This window comes from Apium graveolens, chromosome 10, assembly GCF_009905375.1.
Source record: "Apium graveolens cultivar Ventura chromosome 10, ASM990537v1, whole genome shotgun sequence".
NCBI classification, from domain to species: domain Eukaryota; kingdom Viridiplantae; phylum Streptophyta; class Magnoliopsida; order Apiales; family Apiaceae; genus Apium; species Apium graveolens.
In genome coordinates this window covers 176065087-176072093 of record NC_133656.1, presented here as the reverse complement: position 1 = coordinate 176072093, position 7007 = coordinate 176065087, and the positions used below count along the sequence as shown (strand labels likewise).

Sequence of the window (7007 nt, the reverse complement as noted above, 5' to 3'; positions counted from 1 at the left end):
GTATTTGGAAAAGATATAAGTATATTGGAGTATCTTGTAACTTCATCTTTTAAACTTATATCTAGTAAATGATTATCTTATGCATGACAAAGATTTTCAGAAAAATGTTGAGACAAGGTTAGATATATGAGATCACCTTGCAACGATATTTTTATACAGTTATACACTGGAACTCTGTGTGTATTATGCATAGAAGAGGACTTCCAATATTTTGAAAAGTATATATGTATATATATATACTGAATATTTTGCGACTTCATCGCATTAAGATATCAACTTGGTTCATTTCTTTTGACCAAGACTTTCATGAGTACTATAAGAAGGCTCATATATTGTTAATCATTATACATATTATTTTGGTGGGCTTGCTGCTCACCCTTGCTTTCTTCTTTCATCACACAACAACAGATAGAAAAGATGAACATGACCAAGCTCCCGATTCGCGAGCGGATAGGAAACGTTCCGCAATTTCCTATAGGCGTTGATGTCGCTGTAGCTGAGGTAGGAACTACCAATAGGCTAGGCTTTCAACTTTCGATGTACCAGATTTATGTATATTTATGAATTATAATAATGGCAAAGAAAATGTAAATTTAGTCAGAAAACCTTTTAAGGTGTATTGGCAGATAATTGTGGAATAAAATGACTTGTGATTATTTTTGGATGTTCATCTCTGAGACTATAACTTATGGTGTGTGTGTTTATTATGGGGTCACAGTACAGAGTAGCTGATTAATTATTAAGATTGGGTGTTATTAAGGGAAATGGAGCTCGTGACAACCCGGATCCCCGACCCCGGATTTGGGGGTGTTACACTCAATATAATTGGTGTCTATTAAGCTTCTATCTCTTTTGTGGATGTCTGATAGTACGTTATTCGTGCAACGAAAGTTGGCGTTTAACAGTTTCGTGTTATCTGATTAGTGTCATCACCATTGCATGCTAATATTAAGAACAATAAGGCTATTGAATGAAGTATTTAATGAAGTTAGAATCTCATGTTTGTCTCATATAATATGCAGCTCTCTTTACTCTTTTAGTTATAATTGTTAGTTAATCGTAGTTATAATCAAAACCCCAAATTGTTATCATCTTAGTATTGGATAATAACCATATCATTGGTGCATAAGTGCATAAATTACTTAGTTAAACAAAGCCAGTCTCTGTGGGAATGAATTAGAAATAATTCTATATTACTTGCGAATGCGTATACTTGCATGAATTATTAGCGCGTGTTTAGCCCTAACAAGTTTTTGGCGCCGCTGCCGGGGACTGCAGTGTTAACTTTTAGTTTATGTGTTTGTCATCAGTGATCATTAAAGTTCATTGACTCAGACATTGTTACTTATCTGTTTCCTTGCCTAATTCCAGGTACTCTAGCGAGCGTGTATGCATACGCGTTCTCGGTCTCATAAAAGAACGCTGGATAAAGCCGAGGAAGAAGTTGTAATGGTTCGAAGGGAAGTTTTTGAGGACGAAGAGAAGGTAGTAGAAGAAGAAGAAGAAGAGAAAGTCGAGGAACCAGTCTTAGTAGTAATGGGAGATCAAGCAGAAATTCCTAAGGATTTGATGGACTATTCTCGGCCTAAGATCAATGATATTCAGTCAAGCATCATCAGACCAGCCATCTCGGCTAACACTTTTGAGATCAAGTCGAGCACGATTCAGATGATACAAAACTCAGTTCGGTTTGGGGGTTCTCCTACAGAAGACCCCAACATGCACATTAGGGATTTCATCGAGATCTGCGATACTTTCAAGTTCAATTGTGTTACTGAAGATGCCATCAAGCAGCGCCTCTTCCCATTCTCTCTGAGGGATAAAGCAAAGTGCTGGTTACATTATCTACCACCAGGGTCTATCACCACATGGGATGATCTTGCTCAAAAGTTTCTCACTAAATTCTTCCCTGTGACGAAGACTGCGGCAATCAGGAATGCTCTTACTCAGTTTGCTCAGCAAACTGGAGAATCTCTGTGTGAGGCTTGAGATCGTCATAAGGAGATGTTAAGAAAGTGCCCACACCATGGTATGCCTAATTGGATGATTATAAATTGTTTTTATAATGGATTGGGTGCTACTTCTAGACCCATGCTCGATGCAGCATCAGGAGGAGCCTTGTGGGCTGAGAGCTACAATGCAGCTTATGAATTAATTGAACTGATGGCTGCTAATGAATACCGGAATCCTTCTCAGAGGCTAACTCAGGGTAAAGTAGCAGGAATTCTGGAGTTGGATGCAGCAACTGCTATAGCTGCCCAACTTAAGACTTTGACGATGAAGGTGGACACCTTGACTAATTATGGAGTTAATCAAATCTCTGGTGTCTGTGATCTTTGTGCTGGTGCCCATGAGACTGATCAGTGCGTTATTTCTAGTGAATCAGCTCAATTTGTGTGCAACTTTCAAAGATCACAGCAACAAGCTGTTAGTCGCTAAACACGCGCTAATAATACACGCAAGTATACACATTCACAAGTAGTATATAATTATTTCTAGTTCGTTCCCACAGAGACTGACTTTGGTTAACTAATTAATTTATGCACTTATGCACCGATGATATGGATATTATTCGATGCTAAGACGAATAACAAATTGGGTTTTTGATTATAACTAAAAATTAAACTAACAATTATAACTAAGAGAATAAAAATGGTTGAATTAATATATATGTGTGACAAACATGGGATTCTAACTTCATTAAATACTTCATTCAATAGCTTTATTGTTCTTAACCTTAACATGTAATGGTGATGACACTAATCAGATAACACGAAACTGATAAACGCCAACTTTCGTTGCACGAATACCATACTACTAGACATCCACAAAATAGATAGAAGCTGAATAGACACCAATTATATTGAGACCCTATATATCTATAAAATTTGACAACATAAAGGTTTAAAGCACAAGTTATCTATCATGATTACATAGGGCAAGTAAGATGGTCAAAATTACCTACGAATCATGCATAATAATAACACATGAACCTATGCTAGCATGGCAAGTTCTAAATCCTTAAATTCACTGTCGCTTCATTAAAGATTAACACGCTATATTATAAGTTCGTGACGCTCATAAGACGAATAAGCACAACCAATACTAGGTTATCATACAATCACCACATACTAAGGTATTGAAACAAATTAACTAAAGAAATTTATAAATAAATCCGCTAGAACCCCACGATACCGATTAGCCCATAATCAGACTCATCATCAACGTGGGTTCCGATGAAAGCATGGTATAATAAACGTAGTCTTTATACTGAATAAATAATAAAACCAAGTATAAAACAAGAGTAAGGTTTACGAATAAGAAAACTAGCATCCAAGTTACAACTTAGAACAAAGATTCACAAGTAAAAACAAGATCTTCTTCATCTTTGTCGAATTGTGCTAACACGGTCTTCTTACGGCTCTCCTTGTGCTCTGGTATATCCGTCACTCCGAAAACGTCCTTTATTTAAGTATATATAGCAGCCCATGCAAGATAGAAGTCCTCCAATTTTAAATCAACTAGAATCAGGATTCTGGGATCCAGACCCGGCGCGGCCGCGCGCTAGACTAGAGCGGGAGCGCCGTGCTTCTAGAAAAACTTTTGAATTTCTTTAATTCCTGCTGCAATCGTGTTGGCTTCTGGAGCTTTATTCTTTGGACATCATCCTAACACCATATTAGCACCAAAATAATGCTAATTCACCTGATTCTTAAAATAATGCCTGAAATGCAAAAACACTAGAAAGCACATTAAAATACCAACAACTTGAGTCCATTTACACCAATTCAAAGTTTTACGGAGCGTAATAAAGTGTCATAAATGCCACTCAATATACCTCCAAACTTGAATCGATGAAGTGATATTTCTCGTAATTAATAACCAAGTTGGTCTCAATACACCTCTTGAGAACATGTCCAAGATTCTGCAAGCATTCGTCAAAAGAATCGTCAAATACAGAGAAGTCATTCATGAACACCTCCACATTCTGGCCAATCATATCAGAAAAGATGACCATCATACATCTCTGAAATATGGCTGGTGCACCACACAGACCAAAAGAGACTCGTCTGAAGGCGAAAGTACCAAATGGACAAGTGAATGTAGTCTTCTCTTGATCTTCTGGAGTGATACAAATCTGATTGTAACCCGAATAACCATCTAGAAGACAATAATACTCATGACCAGCCAACTGGTCAATGAAAGGCAGAGAGAAGTGATCCTTCCTAGTGGCCTTGTTCAGCTTTCTGTGGTCCATACAAAATCTCCATCCCGTGACTGTTCGAGTAGGAATGAGCTCATTCTTCTCATTAGCAACAACTGTGATACCTCCCTTCTTTGGTACACGCTGAACTGGACTCACCCAAGAACTATCAGAAATGGGATAAATAATCCCTGCATCCATCCACTTAAGAATTTTTTTCTTCACTACTTCCTTCATGATCGGATTAAGTCTTCTTTGCTGCTCAACCGTAGGCTTGCTACCTTCCTCTAGTAGAATTTTATGCATGCAATAAGAAGGGCTGATTCCCTTAATATCTGCTATAGTCCATTCAATTTCTGATTTGAACTCTCTTAGAATCCTCAAAAGATTCTCCTCGTCGCTACCTGAAAGGTCAGATGCAATAATAACAGGCAAAGTAGATGCATCACCTAAAAACGTATACCTCAAATATTCAGGTAAAGGCTTAAGCTCAAGAGTATGAGCTTTCTCAATAGATGGCTTGAGGCGTTTAGGGGCTTTGTTCAATTCCTCCATTCCAAGAGATTCAAAAGGCATATCAATCTTCCTCTTCCAGGGAGAAGCATTCAGATATTGCAATTGCTCCTCTTCTTCGTCATCTTCACTATCTGAATTCCCCAATAAGGCCTTCTCTAAGACATCAGACCTTAGTAATTGATCAAGTTCTGAAGTAACTACGGAATCAACCAACTCCACTTTTAAGCACTCCACATTTTCCGTAGAAAATTTCATAGCATTGAACATATTAAAGTTACATCCTGATCCAACACTCGCATTGTAAGCTCACCCTTCTGCACATCTATCAAAGTTCGACCAGTCGCCAAGAAAGGTCTTCCAAAATTATGGGAATCTTCTTGTCCTCCTCGAAATCAAGAATTACAAAATCAGCAGAGAAAATGAGTTTATTAACTTTGACCAAGACATCCTCCACAATACCTCGCGGATATGTAATAGAACGGTTGGCCAACTACAAAGTCATATAAGTTGGTTTTGGATCAGGCAAATTCAACTTCTTGAAGATTGACAAAGGCATCAGATTAATGCTAGCTCCCAAGTCACATAAGAATCTGTCAAAAGACACTTTTCCAATAGTGCATGGAATAATGAAGCTTCCTGGATCTTTAAGCTTCAGAGGCAATTTCTGTTGCGTCACAACACTGCATTCCTCCGTGAGAGCGACAGTCTCTAAATCATCTAGCTTCACTTTCCGAGAGAGAATACCTTTCATAAACTTTACGTAACTAGGCATCTGCTCAAGAGCCTCAGCGAAAGGTATGTTGATATGAAGTTTCTTGAACACCTCCAGAAACTTCTCAAGTTACTTATCCAGATTTTCTTCTGCAGCTGCTTAGGAAAATGCGGTGGAGGATAGATCTATTTCTCCCCTGTATTACCCTCAGGAGGAGTGTGCTCAATAATAGTCTTTCTTGGTTCCACTTCTGCTTCCTGCTGCTCTACTTCTTCTTCAGCCCCAGCTTCTTCATTCGAAACTTGAGTTTGTTCGGGATTCATAACTTTTCCAGACCTCAAAGTGATTGCCTTCACCTGCTCATTAGCTTCCCTCTTTCCTGGCACTTCAGTGTCATTAGGTAATGTACCAGGATGATGATTTAGCAAGGCATTGAAAATTTGTCCAATTTGATTTTCCAAGGTCTTGATAGAAACAACTTGACTCTTGCATATAAGTTTCAACTCCTCTAATTCATATTTTTTATTAGGTTGTTACAGCTGAAGTTGCTGTCTTGGTGCATATTGCGGTTGCTGAAAAATAGGGGGATTGTACTACTTAGCTGGGTACTGCTGATAAGGCTGTTGAACCGCATTCTGAGTGTTGCTCCAGCTGAAATTAGGATGATTGCGGTTGTTGGGATAATAAGTGGCTGGCATAGGTTGCTGCGATCGCTGAAAGTTGCTCATGAACTGAGCTGATTCACTAGAAATAGCGCACTGATTAGTCTCATGGGCATCAACACAAAGCTCACATACACTAGTGATTTGATTAACTCCATAATTAGTCAAAGTGTCCACCTTCATCGTCAAAGCCTTAAGTTGGGCAGCTATAGCAGTTGCTGCATCCAACTCTGGAATTCCTGTTACATTTCCCTGAGTCAGTCTCTGAGAAGGATTCTGGTATTCATTAGCAGCCATCAGTTCAATTAATTCATAAGCTTCATTGGAGGTATTAGCTCACAAGGCTCCTCCTGATGCTGCATCGAGCATGGTTCTAGAAGTAGCACCCAATCCATTGTAGAAATAGTTTATAATCATCCAATCAGGAATGCCATGGTGTGGGCACTTCCTTAGCATTTCCTTATATCGATCCCAAGCCTCACACAAAGATTCTCCAGTTTGCTGAGCAAACTGAGTAAGAGCATTCCTGATTGCAACAGTCTTCGCCATTGGGAAGAATTTAGTGAGAAACTTTTGAGCAAGATCCTCCCATGTGGTGATATACCCTGGTGGTAGAGAATGTAACCAGCACTTCGCTTTATCCCTCAGAGAGAATGGGAATAGTCGCAGCTTGATAGCATCTTCAGTCACACCATTGAACTTGAAAGTGTCTCAAATCTTGATGAAATCCCTGATGTGCATGTTGGGGTCTTCAGTAGGAGAACCCCCAAACTGAACTGAGTTTTGTATCATCTGAATCATGCTTGACTTGATCTCAAAAGCGTTAGCTGAGATGGCTGGCCTGATGATGCTTGACTGAATATCATTGATCTTAGGCTGAGAATAGTCCATCAAAGCCTTAGGAATTTCTGCT

The 7007-nt window shown here is 38.9% G+C and overlaps 2 non-coding genes across 2 annotated transcripts; one reads left to right on the top strand and one right to left on the bottom strand.

Moving 5' to 3' along the window:
* Positions 1 to 1926: 1926 nt before the first annotated feature.
* On the bottom strand, positions 1927 to 2033 carry LOC141694534 (small nucleolar RNA R71). The gene has a single exon (XR_012563829.1). It is a non-coding gene; the product is annotated as a small nucleolar RNA R71 (small nucleolar RNA).
* Positions 2034 to 6521: 4488 nt separating this feature from the next.
* Positions 6522 to 6628, top strand: LOC141694180 (small nucleolar RNA R71). The gene has a single exon (XR_012563506.1). It is a non-coding gene; the product is annotated as a small nucleolar RNA R71 (small nucleolar RNA).
* The last annotated feature ends 379 nt before the right edge of the window (positions 6629 to 7007 follow it).